The 18771-nt window shown below is 49.3% G+C and overlaps 1 protein-coding gene across 2 annotated transcripts in view; it reads left to right on the top strand.

Moving 5' to 3' along the window:
* The first annotated feature begins 2897 nt into the window (after window positions 1–2897).
* Window positions 2898–18771, top strand: part of KLHL29 (kelch like family member 29) — a 300737-nt gene continuing 284863 nt past the window's right edge. For both annotated transcript variants that reach the window (XM_045813464.2, XM_087863842.1), the window contains exon 1: window positions 2898–3171. The gene's annotated coding sequence lies outside the window, so the exon portion shown is untranslated. The remainder of the gene's footprint in view (window positions 3172–18771) is intronic.

The following is an 18771-nucleotide window of genomic DNA, read 5'->3' as shown; positions in this document are numbered from 1 at the left end:
AAATGGAGCTCGTGTCTAGGCCAGAGCAGATCCTTCACAGGCAGCTATGTCCAACTCCCAACAGCTCCCAGCAGGGCAGAGCCCCACTGCCGAGGAAGATCTAGGCTTCAGACTGTAGAAATACTTATTTGCATTCAGGCTCTGGGAATGAAAGAAGGGGGGGGGGCTGGAGGGAGGGTAGACAAGCCCTCTGTGATTCTAATTCGCACAGCTTTTCCTATTCAACTGACAAGCCAAGCTGCCCCCATCCCCCACCCCAGCGAGCTGTTATCTAGTTTGAACCCTGGAGGCACCGCAACACTCTGGGACTGGCACCCTTGGCATCACAGAGGCCAAAGGAGGTCTTCTTCTGTGTAAATGGGGATACAGCAAGGCTTCTCCCCTCTGATAAGGCCAGCAGGGAAACCCGGAGAATCCTCATACCTTCACCTAGAGATGTAGCGGAGGAAGGATTCGTGGAGTGTGTTTTTCCTTCTCTTATTTGAGGATCATTCAAAATGATCTGTAAGACATTATGAGTGCCTCAAATTGGCAGGACTTAACCCATCCCAGACCATTCAAACCTCAGCTACACTTCCATGATGCCCACAGCTGTCCTGTATGGTACTTACTGCTGCAGAACGTAGCCCGGGGGATTCCTACATGTTCACACGTGGGGGGTCCATGCAGATCATTTCAGAGGGTGGCTTCCTACAACATGAATGAACACGGACTCACCTTGTGCCTTTATTCTCCTCTTTGCCTTGAGTCGGGTGAGGTGTTACCTGTTGTTGCCTGTTACCTACCTTTTAAAAATCCCCAGTAATCCGTTTTTCTCCATTTTCCTATCCACAGTCCTCTTCAATCCCTATTTATACACCATCTTAACAACCTAGCAGTCGAGCCACACCTTCTCCTTCAGGTGTTGTTGAGGACCCTTGGGGAGCTCTCCTCCCCCTACTCCCCCACTATACCCCTCTGTCACTCTCTCTTGAAAAGACAACAGCACTTTTCCCAGCCGACCCCCTCATCCAGGGTGGATTCCTCCTCGCAGTGCTTTGCCCTGTCCCCTCCCCTGTCCCCAGGCTTCACACTCCAAAACTTTATTCCATTTTTTTTTTCTTTTGCCAGGAAATGCAGTTACTCTTACGCCAATGTGCCATTTCCCTGGTGTCCTCATTCCCTGTCACTGACAGTCCTCCTGCTACCCTCAGTAGATTATTATTATTTATTATTTATCAGCCTCCGCACTGTACTCTCTTCCCTACAAGATATTAAAGAAGACACAATCCCTGCACTGAGTTTACAGCCAGGGAGAGCAGAGGCCTGGATTCAGACATCACAATAGCGAGCCGAGCGCAGGGGATTTGCGCACCACGGCCTCGCGTGGCCCCCCGCGGCCCCAGAGGATGAGGGCGGGGCCTGGCGGAGCCCGCCCCAGGCCGGCTCCTCCCAGTTCCAGCCAAAGAGCTCGCAACTCGCTACTTTACCACACCCCCTCCCCAGTTGCTACCCAGGCCTCAGGCCTCTGCAGCTCCGTCAGGGGGAGCGGAGGGTGCGGGGGTGAGGGGAGGAGGTTGAAGCCCACAAACCCTTACATTCAGGCTGGGGGCAGGGGATAAATTTCCTCTGCAATTCAAAACCAGACGAGGGGGAGGTAGGGGAGGAACGAGAGGTCAGGGAATAAAAAAGAGAGCTGGAGATTTCCCAGGGAAGACTGGTGCTGAAATGGAATGTTCTGGCATAATGGAAAATCCCGCACTGGGGGCTGCCACGGGCCTCCAGCCAAACCTTTCCTACCAGGGTTGACGTTAGGGTCTGTGTGGATGGCAAGTGTAGACAGAGAGGTGAAGGGGCTAAGACAGTCAGTGTAGACCGTGGTGGTGGTGGTGGTGGTGGTGGTGGTGGTGGTGGTGGTGGTGTGGTGGTGGTGGTGTGGTGCGGGGGCTGTCAGTGTAGACATGCAAGGCTGGTGTGGCCAGATTAGGGGCTGACTAAACAGAGAGGTCGGGTGGATTCGAGTGGGTCAGTGTGTACAGGAAAGTCCGCATGCAATGGGGAGAGTCTGGACAGAGGAGAGGGTCGGTGGACAGGATGGGCGGGCTAGTCGCGGTTCTTCAGAGATTTGAACAATTCCTGCTCCTTTCTGTGGCTGGAGTGTCCTAGGGAGGGCGGAAGCTGAAAGACGATTGGACTTTTCGTTCTCAAACTTTTCTGCCAGTTTCCTCAGGTGTTGAGAGCAGCCGGGGAGCTCGCCTCGGCCGCTTCCCCCAACCCTGGGCCGGCGGGGCCGGGAGGCCGGGGCCACGCGCCGCGCATCCATCGGGCGCGGCCGCGGAGCCGGGCGAGCCGGGCGCCGCCGCGGGGTGGGGGGGGGGGGGCGGGCCGGGGGCGGTGGACGGACGGACCGACACACCCGCCGGCACTCCGGGCCGGGCCGGGCGCGCCGCTGCTGGGGATCCCTCGGGCCCGGGGAGCAGCGCCGGGTGCCCTGCCGGGGGCGCCCCGCCTCCCCCACCCTCCACCCCCGCCCACTCGGGCGCCCGTGATTGGCTCCGCCCGCCCCTGGCTGCGCGCCGAAGCCCGCCTCCCTCGCAGCTAAAGAAGACGGTACCCGGAGCGGAGCGAGCCAGAAGGGAGCATGGTCCCCGCGCCGCGGCCGCGCCAGCCCCCGCGCCGCCGCCGCCGTCCCCGCCGCCGCGGATCTAGCTGCAGCTCCAGCCCCGGCCCCGGCTCCGCAGCGCCCGCCCGCAGCCCCGGCGGCCGCCGCGCCTGAGCGCAGCCCCCGCCCGGAGCAGGAGCCCGGAGCAGCCCCAGCCCCGCGGCCGCCGCGGCTGCGGGGAGAGGGCGGGGGCGATGCTGCCGGAGCCGCCACCGCCGCCGCCGCCTCGGTGAGAGCCGCGCCGCGCGTAGCCGCACAGGCTGACAGGCAGAAGGACTGACTTCCCTCTCCCGGGCATCCTCCCTGGGCTGCCGGGAGGCGGCGGCGGAGGAGGAGAAGGAAAAGGAGGAGAAGGCGGAGAGGAGGAACGCGAGGAGGTGGACCTGGATCCGTTTCTCCCGGCCAGGACCCGAGCGGCCCCAGCTACCGCTACCCGCCGGCGCCGTCCCCTATCCGTCAGCCCTCCTGCGCCCACCCGCGACCCTCGGCTCTCTGGGCGTCGGGCCGGGGCCGGAGCGGCGCGGCCAGAGGTAAGAACCAGGTTGGGGCGCCAAGGATGCGGCGCCGGGGACCCCGGGTCCTGGCGGCTGCGTGGGGCCGGGCCAGGCTTGGGAGCGGGGCCCGAGAACCCGGAACGCTGGGCTCGGCTCCCGCGGCGGCGGCGGCGGCGGCGGCGGTAGGAGCCTCCCGCGTCTGGACTCTCAAGGCTGCAGGAGCCCTTGCGCCTGCGCTGCTCTAGGGGAAAAAGGGGGGGAAAAACTTCCTGCCCCCGGGTGTGTATGCACAGGGGCTGCCGGGAGCCAATATCGCGGTGGTCTGGGGTGCTGGAAGCGAGTGTGACCCCCGGCCCCGGCACCCCCTGGCTGGGCCCGGCAGTGCGCGTTCCTCTCCAGGCCACCTCCCCGGAGCGGCCCAGGGCCCGCGCCGGGCTGGGGACCAGGAGGAGGCACAGAAGGGCTGGACCCCAGGGGTGGCCGCGCGCCCTGCCCTTTGGGGAGGCGCGCGCCTCTGTGCAGTGGGAAGCCGAGTTGGGGTTTTGCCCCTTCCTGTCCTCAGACCCTGCATTTGGGGACTGGGTCTCTTCTTCACTCAATCCCAAGTAACTTTCGAGGTAGAAGAGCTTGTAAGCCATGAGGAGGGAACCCGCACAGACCTGGTTGTGACCCCCGTCCCTTTAACCTTTTGGGTGCCAGCGTGTTTGGGGCGCGGAAAGGAGAGCCCATGGGGATGGTGAAGGGACGAGGATGTGGCGTTGGGTGGGGAGGGGTTGTTTATGTGTGGGATAGTGTGGACCCCAAGCTGTGCGATGTGGGAGTGTGGACGAGCGCCCCGACCCCGGCGGGGGTGCAGGGTGGCGGAGTGCTCACGTCCGGGTCTCCGTGGCCTGGAGCGGGCCGAGAGCGCGAGGTTTTTCTGCGGTCGAGGCGCGGGTGCGGGCTTTGGGCAGCGCGGGCCCCGGGCCCCGAGGGAGGGGCGCGCTTGCCTGGGGCCGCGAGAGCGGAGCCAAGAGCTGGGGCAGGTCCGAGGCAGCTCCCGGGGCAGTTCGGGTCTGCGTTAGCTGGGGAAGGCGAGGAAGGCGGGGACGCGCTGCCTGCCCACGGCCAGCGGTCACGGAGGAGGGGTGGGGGCAAAGCGCGAGTCTCAGATGCCGGGGTCCGCCAGCTGAGAAGCCAGTTGTTGTTCCTGGGCTCTGGAACCCAACGGCAGACAGGGTCAGTTGGTGGGTCCTCCCGCGGGTCCCTGGGGATGCTGCTGGGTAAGGAGCCGCCGCCTTTGCCATCCCTGCCGCTCTGCAAAAGCTCTGCTTCTGCCCTACGGTGCTTGCGCCGCGGCGCGCCCCGGGCGAATCGTGGACGCAGGTATTTATGTAGCATTAGGCGAGACCTCGGCGCTGGAGGGACCGGACCGTTGAGGACGCCGTTCTGCTGCTGCACGCGAAACTTCCACTTCATCAGCTCAGGGACAGTCAGGCTCCAGTGATGCAGGCTCCAGCTTCTCATCAGTCGAGCTATGCTGGGCTACGCTGGGATTCGGACTCCTCTTGCAGTGACAGATCTGTCCTGGTTACAGCTGTATTTACCCTAATTACAGTCTCTTTAAAGTCATATGTCTGGTCCCTGTAGCGTTCCTTCCCTTGCCCTGTGGTCTTATGTCCAGCTCAGCCCTGGGAGAGCATATTAAAGGAATTATTTCGGTGTAGGGTGAATGGCATATTTAATTAGCCCACTTCATTCCTGAGGTTTTAAAAAATTATATCGGGGAAGTGTAGAGCTAACTTTTTCACTCTTAGCGGGGTCAAGAACAATTGTACAGATTGTTCATCCTGGCACTTGGTAAAATCGTTGCCCTGTAATGCACAGGTGAATACTTTAAGGGCTGCTTGATGTGCATGTATTCGAGTAGTCACATCTTCTAGGTGTTTATACAGGTATGGAGCTGTGTGCTACTGATGACTATAGTCTCTGTCCCATGCATTGTTCTGAATGCTCTTGATTTATCATCCTGCTATAAATCAGGGAATTACTAGCATGTGTCCTTAAACTCTATATGAATTTAATGACATTTAAATTGGCTTATGAGCTGATGCATTTAACCAATTTTAATAACTTCTCTGTACAAGCATCTTATAAACCATATTTGTCCATGATTAAGAAAAACATTTTCTTCTGCTCAGTCTCCCCATTTCTACACAGTTAACAGGAATTTATATGTCTCCAACTTTCATTTGCAAGCAACAATCCAAACGAAATACCTAGAGTTGTACTGAAATTAAAAAAAAAAAAATCCTATGGTAGCTATGGTAACAAATAGATTAAGGGTTATTGGTTTTCATCTGTATGTGCTTGGGGGGGGGTGGATCTAGTGTTGTGTCTTTTTAATTATGTTTCTAATGAGTGGTGGTCATACTTCAAGTACTCAGTGTGGGAGATAAGCCAGACCGAAAATTCAGTTTTGTGAGCGGTTTATTGGAACAAAGACTAGTAGAGCCCAAGAGAATGACTTCTGCTAACTGCAGCTCCTCATATCCAGAAAGCAAATAGATAAAACCTTTTTTGTTTTTCAAGTAGATGAGAATTGAGTTAGTCCCTTTAAGATTAGAAAATGTATTTTTCTTATAAGCTCTTACCAAAGGAACCTTTAAATCAGCTCCTGTTTTCTAGGAATAAACATGTTAGAAGTGTGGATGTTGGTGTGGATTGAGTGTCAGAGTTGTTATCAACACCTGTCAGTCTAAGTGAGGCATATCATTAGTCTATTCAAATCTCGCCTATTTCAATATTCATGCATTTCCATGGTGATCCATTCCATTTTTGTTTACTTAGTCAACCTTATAAATCTTTGGCATCAATTTCAGTTGTGCCATCTTTTTTTTCTTTTATTTATCAATTGATTCGGCTGCAAATCATTCCCAGTTTAAAGGATTTCCTCTTTTTTCCTGCTAGTTTCCAAAAGTTTACACTGTTCCTGGTTACACACAGATATAAAGGGGTTAATTTTTTTTATAGGCTCAAATAACACCATTGATGCTAATGTAGTTTTTTAGCATCTCATTTGATAATGTGTGTGTGCATGGGTATTTTTTTTCTTCCAGCAGGCTTACCGTAAAGCTTTCTTGCTTTATGGCCTGGGGACGTCAGTGCAATCCAGCAGAATTGACTAAAGAGTTTCCCTTCCTCCCTTCCTCCCTTCCTCCCTTCGTCCCTCCTTCCCTCCCTCCCTCCCTTCCTTCCTTCCTTCCTTCCTTCCTTCCTTCCTTCCTTCCTTCCTTCCTTCTTTTATCTTTCCTTCCTTCTTTCCTTAGTTTTATTTTTTTTCCCTACCTTATAATGGTTCAAGGAATCTTTATATCTTCAGCTATATCTGCTTAAACAGACTTTGGAACTTTGTGTTTTTGCAACAGGCCTATCCTTCTAGGATCTTTTCTAGTAGTAGCAAAAGACAGAAGGTTCTGGAGTGTCAGAGGATTTTTCAAATACAATATACATTTAGTCACAGCATATAGTATCCCTAGGATCATTGTAACATTGTAAGTTCACTGACCAGGCAGCTTTGCTTAAATGCAAGCCATGCTGTTGCTCACCCGCTTTCATTTTGCTTTCTAATGATGCAGTCCCATGCTAATCACACCCTGTATATTTCAGAAATATCAAGGCAAGCGTTAGCACGCTACTGACTTATTAGGATCAAGCGAAGTAATTGGAACACTTAAGTTCAAAGTCAGATGGAGAAACGGAATTATAACCAACCTCGTGATTCTATAATCGGTCAACTAAATGCCTGCATGAGGGTAGGGGCCGGGGGGGGGGGGGGGGGGGCGGTAACCGTAACTAAGAAATCCCGCCATAGGTTACGGAAGGTGAAGAGAAACCAAGGCAGGAACGAGGTAGGATGACTGGAGAACAAGAAATCTCTTTGTGAACACGTAAATCACATGGAGACCCAAATGTTTAGAAACTGGAAGAATATTTGTAGTTTGTGCAGAAGAGGCTCATTTGCTATTTCTCAGAAAATTGAGGGTCATTTCCCAATATGCTAGAAAAATTGGGTAATGTAGTCACTGGAGAGTACTTTCATCTGAAGTAAGTTTTACCACAGAAATGGTCTTAATAATTTTGGCTAAGAAGGAAAAGTGAGTCAGGATTCTTTATCTGTCTGCTGTATCAGAAATGATGAGATCAGGACCACTTGGAAAGCAGATTCTGTGGTTCTTCTTCAAACAGCTGCACGCTTGCTTTCCCGACACCCTAGGCAGAAAGGTAGTCTGTACTTTCTTCAAAGAAATCACTTGAAAACAGGGAAATTGGAGCTGCAAATTAGGATGAGGCAAGTTGATCATTAGCAACACAGCTATTCCTGAAATGAACGTAATTGTCTTGGGGCATTTCCACCTTTAGGGTGGGAAGGGGAAGATTTCTCATTTCCCTTGAGAGAGGGAATCTGTGTAAAAGTCAGGTGGTTTGTAGACGTTCAAAAGAGGCAGCGGATGATGGTGATTCCAAAGCTAGAACAGAACAGCTGAGCACTATTAGGGCAGGGGATCGGGCTTGGGCCAAGAGGTCCCCTCCCCAGACATTCAGAGGCTGCTATTGGCCCCACAGGTCTTTATAATTATTTTACAGAGTTTTGAAAAATTTTTTAAAAGATTTATTTATTTTAGAGAGAGTGCACACGAGCGGGGGTGGGGGGCAAGGGCAGAGGGAGAGAATCTCAAGTGGGCTCCCCCCTGAGCACCAAGCCCCACATGGGGCTTGATCTCAGGACCCTGAGATTATGACTTGAGCCGAAATCAAGAGTCAGATGCTTAACCGACTGAGCCACCCAGGTGGCCCTAGAGTTTTGAAATTTTTAAACCATTAACTCTTTTAAAGATATGCACACACATATACATAAATATATATAAAAACATATACGCACACATATATACAAACATATAATCTGCCACTTTCTTTTTTTTTAAATTGTGGTTTAAAAACACATAAAATTTACCATCTTTATGTTTTTAAGTCTATAGTCCACGTCATTGTGACATGGATATCCAGAACTTTTTTATCATGTAAAACTGAAAACTTGTTCCCATTAAACATCAACTGCCTATTTCCCCCTTTCCCAGCCCCTGGCAACCACCATTCCACTTTCTGTGAATTTGACATATCCCTCACATAAGTGGAATCCTCCAGTTCATATCTGTGTACACGGGTGTACAAATACCTCTGAGATCTTGCTTTCAGTTCTTTTGGATATATACCCAGAGGAGGGATTGCTGTATTCTACCACTTTTTACACTCATGTATTACACTGATCTTCTCTTTAGGAGACTTGGTGAAAATGCAGTCAACAGAACAGAGTCAAGCAAAGAATACAGTAGATGTGACTGACATTTGCACTTCCTTTCCTATGTGTACATTTCCTGGCAAGTCCCTTGAATCTCTTATGTTTTGCTTTTGGGGCTTGTCTGAGTTGCAGCGATATTGCAGAGTGGGTAAAGACAGGGGCTCAGTGTCAGAGTTGAAGTCCAGTCCCTGGTGCCTACTAGCTGTGTGACCTTGGAAGGATCCTTAATCCCAGTAAGCTTCAGTTTTCTTTTATGAAGACGGAGGGAATAATCCTGGCTGATTTTACGCCAGTAAAACATGCATCCCAGTGTCTGGCCTAGAGACGTGTTCTAGAAAGGAGAGGTTAGGTGAAGGAGTCATGACAGCATTGGCAGCAGCAACCCCTGGAAATCTCAGAAGTTATAGACACCTATCCTGCTAAATTTGATCACAGATATTTCCACGGTACATCACCGTGTGTATATATATTCTCTGAGTCTCATTATCAGTACTTACTCTGAAAAGCAGAAGAGATTTGCATCACAATTACGATAGTCAAAAATATCTTTAAGTGGATTTCATATATGAACTTTTAATTCTATTTTTTAGTATCATAATTTTAGAGTTGATATGGATTTTAGAGGTCAGCTAATTTACCCATTATTCAATCATCAAACTTGTAACAAATGCCAATAATATGATAATAATAGCTTCCAGTTTTGATTGCCCACTCTATTTTAGTACTTTACATATATTATTTCTAATCCCCATATCAGCACTGCAAGGTAGGGATTATCCACATTTTACAAATGAAGATGAGGCTCAGAGAGGTAATCAGCTGGCCTAAGACCACAAATCTAGCCACATTGTACAGCTGTTTGAATCCAGATCCGTCAGCTACCAGTCGGTCTGTCTTGTCTTCTCCCAACATGTGGGTGTGTTTCTGATCCTCTAGACTGGGCCTTCCTGCATTTACATTTCTTTACAATGCCTTTTATTTGTCAGGGACTGCGTTGTCTATGCTAACTAACATTTTAAATAAAATAATTCTATTAGAGGGAATATGAACTTAAATAAGAATTATTAACTAGGTCTGACCAGCATTCACTATACTTCTAGATTTGCCCACCTGCTTCCATTTCCTCTGGTCCTGGAAGGCTAATGAGAAGAACTTTTAGATGCTTTAATGGCTTCTGTTCCTGTGTTAAACAGTGTAATAAATAAAGAGCAAATTGAAGAATAGAAATGATGTACGAAGAATTAAGGGTCCACCCAGAAGCACTACAGACTGATCTAGGTTCGTTCACTTTTGAATCCCAGCGCCTAGTACAGTGATGGGCACAATACTCCCTAGTGAAAATGTTTGCCTGCCTCAGTTTATGCCCAGAGAAGGGGTCAGGTAATAGACATCGAAGACTACTTTTTGGATTTTCTTTTTGTTCGGTGGCTATGTAGTTATATCTTCATGGTTTTTCATTGCGTGGAATTTTAGATGCTATATTTGGGCACATATCTATAAAATATGCTTGTTGACGAATTCTAACTAATCTAAATGGAATCTTCTAGGATTTAGGACTTGAGACTTTGAAGACTAATTTTCTTGGAGCTTCTTCATTCCCGTGATAACTTGAATCAATTCGGCACTTTTGCGAGTCGACACGAAGTCCATCCTTCGTATCACACTTACTTGCAAGGTGTCGTCCCCACCAGATTTTTTAATTTGTGGCATTTCACAAAAGCATTGTTTTAAAGAAAAATACAACACCTAGGAATTCCTATTTTTATTCTTCAGATGAGTTTTTTGTAGGGGGAAATGGGCAGAGCTGTGAACAGAGCTCGCGGCAGACATGACAAAGAGACGTTCTCTCCCTGTTTTAACTCTTCCAGCCCTCGTGCGGCTGAGGAGGACTTCTCCAGTTTGAGATGCACCATAAGAGAAGCATGGTCACCAGTGCCTGTGATCAAAACTGTTAACTAAGTGCCCGCACCGGAAGTGCCAGCAAGAGCTGGGCTGCAGAGGGCACACGGGGTGGCGCTGGCCCCTCCTGCGCGCCTGCCTGTCCAGCCCCGCCACCTCCCCCTTCCTTACTCCTGGGCTGGTTTTGACCCTAAAGGTAAAATCAAGCATGAGGCTTTCTTTTTCTTCAAGCATGCCCGCCAGGCTCTCAGAAGCAGGGTCAGGGGTGAGGCAGAGAGGCAAGAACAGACAAGAGGGCTCTCTCTGCCTTCTAAAAAGCAAAAACTAGTGCAAAGCTTAGGCCAAATTAGAGACCCCACGGTGTTTCACATCGTCCCTGTTTTCCTTTTGGACATCTCACGGCACTGAGAGGTGGTGGGGAATGGTGAAGCCGGGATTTAGATAAACTTTCCTTTCTCTTTTACCTTCTCTTTGCACATTGTCAGCTTTGAGCACTTGCTTTCGGATCAACACTGCAACGGAACTTAGCGTCTCAAGGAACTTTAATGATGTCTATTCAGCTCCTGGAGCTTCTGAGTGAGTGTGGACTCAGTAGCTGTTCACTGAGCAGGCACTGCTCCTTTCCTGTGCTGTCTCATTTGTTGCTCACCCGGGGACATGGGTGGCATTATTCCCATTTCACGGATGAGTTCTAGAGAGACAAAGCATTTGCCAGAGGTCAGATCGACCAGCATGGTGCTGGATGGGTTAAAGGGATGAACAAACCTAGCCTCCAGACAACTGCCAACCTACAAAAAAGGGAGAGCGCCAATATCCCCTTTCATGCAGAATATAAATTGCTTATTAAAATAACACAATAATTACACATTTAGCCACATTGCTCGCTGATTACCACAGTTGCTATAATAAGCTGAGGGTCCTGCTAATTTTATTTTAAGGCCTGAAATAAACTCCAAGAAACAGAGACCTACCCGTAGGATTTCAGATACCTTCGCACTTCAGCGTGCTGTCATCACCATTTGTAAACTGAGCCAAACCTTGATCCTGAGTTATTTTGAAGGCTTAGGTCTAACTGACCACTTTTCTTCATGGTCAGAGGCTCCTTAAGGGGCACTGACTTCAATGTATGAGGAGGGAATATCTGAGAATGACATGAGTTCCTGTTTACAAAGTGCCAAGAACAGGGCCAGGTATGTCACAAGTGCTGTCTCTGTATACGGGTGGGTTGGGTTCTGCCCCAAATCATGTGAACAAGTGGTTATTTCCGGATTCATCTTGGGAATCATGGTCTCCCTGAGGACAAGAACCATCTTTGTCTGTTAGCCTTGGACCTGGCCCACATTGGGTCCTCACGGTTGAACACCCCAAGACAAGGTCCCAACCAGGAGAGCTCCCAGTCTAATTCAGAAGCCCATGGCTCCTCATGAAGCATATGGGAAGCAGGTGGAGTAAGATCAATGAGTGATCTGGTCCGGGAAGTTCTGAGACCCAAGGGGGAACAACCTGATCATGAATGCTGCTGAGGACGTCCATTCAGTTCTGCCTAAGCACATAAGTTGGATCCTGCTGCCATTGACCAGGCTCTCCAAGCCAGTAGAGAGGAATTAAAAACCGTGCTACTCCAGACCCCATCCTCAGACTGGTGCCTGACCACAAACTGTTACCAGTCTGTGACAAGATAAATTGGAAGTGAGCGTTTAGAAAGTTCCATTGCATTTGACATTGCCTCGACAGCCAAGAGCATGATCCTTAGGCTTATCCAACAAGGTATAGACCAGTTTGGACCATGTCAAACTCTCACATGGGTTGCCCAGAGAGTGCCATATGGTGTGAGCTGTGTTCTAGCTATGCATGATAGGACCACACTTTGGTTTTAATAGATTGGTGATACCAACAAAACCCCAAAACCTGGTCCTTCATCACATATGGATGTGGAGTACAGCATGGAAGCCTAGATGTGGTAGTCTTGCCAAAGCCTGTGCAGTGATTTTCTAAAGCTCCCATCTAGAATCCCTCATCACTGAGGCCAACTTTGCCACCTTTAGGATAATAAGCAGACTGAATTCTGGCCAATCCGGCAGGGCCGCCTTAGCGGGGACAGCTGCCGCGTCTGTCCCGTCCAGAACATGATCGCCATTTGGGGTGGGCTGTGATGAGGGGCACCTGCTCGGTGTGTATGTGCATCCCCAGCCCATCTCCCGGATGCCGAGTGAAAGCTCACACCCACACTTCTCTTGGGGCCATTTTGTTGCATTTCTGCATGATTTTGATCTTTTGAGTTATGGGCAGGTTATTTTGCCATTCAACTAGCTTATTTGGTTGACGTGAAGACATACAAGATGACCGTGCTCTGATCGTGGCTTTCTGAACCCAGAGCAAAGGGCACAGAATTTGGGAAGCATGAGTACCGTATTTGGAAGCCGGGCTGCTGAGACCTGGAGGCTGCATGCAGTGTGTGTCTGGCTGATCTTGCTAGCGAAGAGCCTGCCGTAAATAGAGTGCTGTAATCTATTCGGTTCATGCTGTTCCAACCAGCTTTCATCATCAGAACTTGAATAATATTCAGACTGTGAAAGGAACATACTTCTTGCTGCAGCCTAGGTGTGCCAAGTGGAAGAGCCAAACATCTCAGTCTACCAATCTACAGCAACACGTGGCAAAAAAAAAGGAGCACCTGCAGTGCTTCATGAGATGGGGGGAAACTGCCTTTCTCCACAATCAAATGGCATTAAGATTTAACATTTCCTCCTTTCCCCCAGGAGGAGAAAAATTATTTTCATGGGAACCATGCTTCATGGAAGTCACTTTTTTCCTGTCCTGTGAAGTCACCACCTCCTTCATGGTCTGAAGGGACATTTCCTCCCTGGTCCCAGGTGTCTGACAGGGCGTGCTCTGAGACCCCTGGGGGAGAAAGCTGGCAGGGCAGAGATCCATGGGGCTCACTGGAGGGAGGGGACGTGGGGTGTACAACCTGGAAGGCACCGGTGACTGGGCACGAAGGGAAGGTTGCAGGCAGCCATGGAGAGACCAGTAGGAAAGCAGCTTGGAATACTGCCTTGCTGGGATAGCCCACGCAAACCATCATCCTGTGGCAAGGGCTCCAGCCCTGGGTTTCTAGATGCCAGCCCCTGCCTCTCCCTATGCTGTCTCCTTCACATCCCCGAGTGAGGAGGACATTCCCACCCTGCTCAGGTTCTCACCTACAAATTTAATCCTCCTCTCCTAGATTCTGCAGAAACCACAAAAAGCCATCTTTGTGGGTGCAGACTCCTAGGGGAGGCTGCAGGGATGGGGAGGGGCACTCACTGAACTCTCATGTCACAATTTGAGAACTAGCTGTAACTGTCAGCTATTTTTATTCCAGGTATGCCTCCCAGGATGTCTGGTCTTCAGAAACATGTTTTGATATCTAGAATAGACACCTAGGCCAGTGATAGTCTCCTTGGTCCTAGCACAAGGGGAGGCAAATTGTCTGTCCTAACTCTTTGCTTCTGTGCTCCACATGACCACACTGGGGGTGGGACAGGTACAGGGGATGTGAGATTGACACCTAGGGACTGAGCTTGTGACGGTGGGGAGGGCAAGACTGGGTTCTCAGCCCTGTGCAGTTACAATGAAATCTTTCTTACTTTCAACTCAACAACAGCCTGATTAAAAAATAGGCAAGGGGTGGGGCGCCTGGGTGTCTCAGTTGGTTAAGCATCCAACTCTTGATTTCAGCTCCCATCATGATCTCAGGGTCTTGAGATCAAACCCCATGTTGGGCTCCATGCTGAGTGTGGATCCTGCTTAAGATTTGCTTTCTCCCTCTCCCCCTCTCTACCTCTCTCTCTCTCTCTCTCAAAAAAAAAGGGGGGGGGGGAGGCTTGAATAGACATTTCTCCAAAGATAGACCAGTAGCCAAATAAGCACATGAAAAAGATGGTCAACATCACTGATTAGGAAAATACAAATCAAAATCATGACGAGATACCACTTCATATCCATTAGGATGGCTATTATAAAAATGTTTAAAAAGCAGAAAATAGCAGTTGCTGGTGAGGTTGTGGAGAAATTGGAAACCTTATGCACTGCTGGTGGGAATGCAAAATGGTAAAACAGCTCTGGAAACCATATGGCAGTGCCTCAAAAAATTAAACATACAATTGCCATATGATCCAGCGATTTTTATGGGTATATAACCAAAAGAAGTGAAAACAAGGACTCAGATATTTATACCTGCAGGTCTGTAGCAGCATTATTCACAATAGCCAAATGATGGAAGCAGCGCAGGTGCTCATCCACAGATGAACGGTTACATAAAATGTGGTTTATACATACATCGGAATAGTATGCGGCCTTAAAAAGGAAGGATATTCTGACACACGCTACAACATGAATGAATTTGAAGACATGATGCTAAGTGAAATAAGCCAGTCACAGAAAGACAAATATTGTAGGAATCTACACGTAGGAAGTACCTGAAGTAGTCAGACTCCTACAGACAGAAAGTAAGATGGCGGCGGCCAGGGGCTAGGAGGGGGAGAATGAGGAGTTCCTGTCTAATGGATACAGAGTTTTAGTTTGGAACATGAAAATGTTCTGGAGTTGAATGGTGGTTGACGGTTGCACAACAACATAAATATACTTAATGATGATGGACGGTACATTTAATAAAACAGTAAATCGTATGCATTTTTACCACAATAAAAAAACAGACTTGTAAAAAAACATATTGCAAACTGGTTCTCCTATTAAATTCTTTGAACAATTTGCTGGGGGTAGCAGGGGGAACCATTTACTTTAACAGTTCAACAGCTCTTACTGAACACTCGCTGTGTCCCTAGCCCTGTGGTGGGCATAGTATTTATTTTATTTGAGGTATAGTAGTTGGGGCAATAAAATAAAGTCCACAGATCTTAAATGTTCAGTTCTGTGAGTTTCGATAATCGGATATTCCTGTGTAGCTACCATTCAGAGTAAGATATAAAACGTTTTCTTCACCCAGAAAGTTCCCTGTGCCCCTCTCCAAGCCATCCCACTTCTGCTCTCCGACTGCCTTCTGCTGTCAATCGCCATAGATTAGCTTTGCCTGCTGTTGACTTTCGTAGAAACAGAAATATACAGCGTGTACTCCTTTTCGTGCCCCGCTGGTTTCACTCAGCATACCCTGTGTGCCATTTATCCATGTTGACATGTGTCCCTGTAGGTCATTCTTGATTGGTAAGTGGTATTCCCTGGCAGTGCCGCAGTTTGTGTGTCCGTTCTCCTGTGGATGGACGTTGGGTGACACTGTGTTTGGAGACACCCACCAGCAAGTGAGGTTGTTAGTTGGCCAATTGGAGGTGTCCACACAGGTTGGGGCTACCATACAAGTTCTCCATGCTTGGGGTTTTCCCACTTGACTGGCTGCATACCCAGAGTTGGATGTTCTCCAGGTAATGGCATTTTGGCCATTTACACTAGAAATAGGGTATCCAAGGGACCAGGCCCATGTGTTGCCACTGAAGAGATTTCTTCCCTGAAGGCACATCACAGGGGAAGCTAAATCTCAAGAGGCTGCTTGGTGACTGCAATGGGGACAGGAGGTTGGTGGATGGTCTTAAAGGTCAGTGTCCCTGAGCGATGACTGCACCATCCCCAGCTCAGGTGGTCACCTGCAGAAGTGACCAGATACCTGTGGGGCCCAATGTGGGGGCAGAAGGGGCAGAACAGTCTCCTCAGGCAGGACTGGAGTGGCCAGTTCCCAGCTTGGCCACTTCCTCCCTGGTTTGGAGCCTCTGGCCTGGTTAACATGTTCTTTCGGTAGCCATGTTAACACCTTTCCTTTCGTCTGAGACTGATGCATGAGCAAGTCTCTCCTTACAGCAGTTTTGCCCTCTCTATTGTGACCCACTCTCCAGTGAATCTGTAGTCTGACTCTCAGGTCGGTGTCCCCTTTTTACAGAGCTCTGGGCAGTGTCTCCTGTCATGAAGTAGTGAGGCCTCATGCTGAAGAGCCATGGCCTCCGCTGCCAGGTCGATCTGGGCTCAGCCGCCTAGCAGGGCCTCCTACAAATGGTGGGCTCTTACTTCACCTCTTGGAACCTAGCTACCTCCTGTAATGACACTAATAATAGCTTTGCTGCCCTCTGTTCTGGCTGTCACGGGCTTATAGGAAATTAGGGATGGGAGGGAAATTCCTGCCTTCCAGGAACTCAGACAAAATTCGTCTTCGTCTGTGTGAAAGCTCAATTTCGTTGTTTCCCTCATTCCCACATTGCTAGGCAGTGCTTCATCGCAAGACGCAGATGATGCAAGTGGGGAGTGTGGGGGTACGATCTGAACCGTTGCTCTTTGGTAGAGAGCTGTGGAAACACAGGGGGAGGGAATAGTCACCAGGAAACCCCACAGAGCAAGGAGAATTTGGAAGACCTACGAGGACAAGTGTATTTGCTCTGGTCTCCCTCCCTCGTTCTAGAGCCTCGGTCCATATATTCCTGGCCGCCAGCCCAAGTCCAAAAGCTCACAAGCCCAATATAGCTAACAGATCTACTCCCCCTGTGAGAGATAAGCTTAGAAGACCCAGCTTGGCTTTGCATAGGATTTAGAGGACACATTGCTTACAGCTCACCTCTGAGACATGTCGGTGGCCCAGCTGGGTGTGGACGAGTCCCGTGATGCTCGTGGGGATGGTGGAGTGGAGTGTGGAGCCCATCCCAGCAAGTCAGGGTATAGCAAGTCCTGCCTGCCCGTGGGTTGGCACAGGGGACCTGGGACGGAAGGAAGGATCTGCTGCTCTGACCTGGACGAGACCATCCTCAGTTCTCTCCCCCTCTTCCTAATCGAGAAGTCTTGCCTGTCTCTCTACCCAGTTCAGAGCCTGTCTGTCCTGTATGGCTTCCTCAGGAGAAGCTGCCTGCCTGTGGGGATTACTTGACCCAGGTTCTCCATGTGACTGCTTCTTAGGAGCCCCAGCGGACCACGTGCCCTGGGGGATCGATTGCCTCACCTTTGTTGATTTTCCCTAAGGGCCTAGAACAGTGCTGAGCACATTGCACAGTTTGATCCAGCAAAGCGCAGAGAAGGGAAATGCCATCTGAGATTTGCCAGTCAGGAGCAGAGCAGGAACCGGGATCCCAGATCCTAGAATGTGCAAAGAGCATCATCAACAGTGCAGGGAGGGGCAGGAGTGACAGGTCTGGGTGAGGGGTCCTTTCCTGTGAATCTAGTGCTGCTTCATGCTCTCCCGGGTGCAAAAGTGCAAACCCTGTGGAATATTCTCTCTCTGCTGGTTCTTGTCACGTGGAAGTAGGGATTATTCCCTAAACTGTGGATCAATAAGAGATCACTTCACCAAGATGTGAAAAACCCATGCATCCAAAACTGAGCCACAAAAGATGATCTTTGCTCCATTTTTTCCTACACACCAGACACAAATTTTTTCCAGGACACTCATATGTGTGTTCGTCTTCAGTCCTTGGGCCTTGGAGTCTCCCATGAAAGGCCTGTATTTGGTTCGCAAGTGTTGCCTATGTTCCCCCATCCAGTTCTCTTCCCTGTCTCTTCCCCAATCTAGGTTTAGGTGTCCCTCTGCCCAGCTACGAACCTCACTGGTTTGTCTTGGGGAAAACCTATCCTTGGAGTATGTGTTGGGCACTGGGGTGGGGTTGACAAAATGGTGGCATGAAAACTGTTCCTAGTTTTCTTCCGATCAGGAAACCAAAAAGAAGAACCCAAAATACTTCTTTGGGAATTGAGAACAGAGTTTCTAAAGTGACTTATCATGAGTTTGGGTATTTGAGGGAATTGGTTTTAATTAAGAGGGAAATTTTGTTAATTAAAGGAAATCAGGCACCTATGATGTATGTACTATAATGTCAAGGATATAAAAACAAAAGAGCATAGGAAAAAAAAAAGGCTGAAACCATGCCATAATGTTAACAGTGATCATCTTTCTACTTAAAATTTCTCTAGATTTTTAAAAAATAATCGGTGTATTTTTCATAATGGGAAAAATAAAAATTTATATAACAAGGGTAAGAGATTTAACTGTACTAATAAGGTTAATTTTTGCCTCCCACCACCCCTGTAGTGAGCAGTATGTGTTTGTGTACATGCCCACACTAACACTGACGAAAACGCGAAAAAGACAAGCCGCCATGTGGAGGAAATTTTTAAACCACCCGTTTTATAGGGAGGAAGGAACAGAATCATTTCCTATAATTCCATATAAAATCTCCCTCCTAGTGAATCTCAGATACGCCTTAAATGAACAGTTCTGTCAGGGTTATGTTCCATCTATGGGCTCCTGCAGGATCCGAGATTGGGGGGCTTTCTCAAAGGTAGCTGAAACAGGCTTCAGATCATAAAAGCCTGCCTCGTTGTGTTGCGGTGCCAGCCTTCTCCACTAACTGTGCCCCCAAGTGGTCACTTGTACC

Source organism: Ursus americanus, chromosome 7 (genome assembly GCF_024610735.1).
Source record: "Ursus americanus isolate L20-20 chromosome 7, mUrsAme1.1.p, whole genome shotgun sequence".
In the NCBI taxonomy this organism is placed as follows: domain Eukaryota; kingdom Metazoa; phylum Chordata; class Mammalia; order Carnivora; family Ursidae; genus Ursus; species Ursus americanus.
Note: the sequence above shows the minus strand (reverse complement) of the source record. Positions and strands in the feature narration are given on the sequence as shown.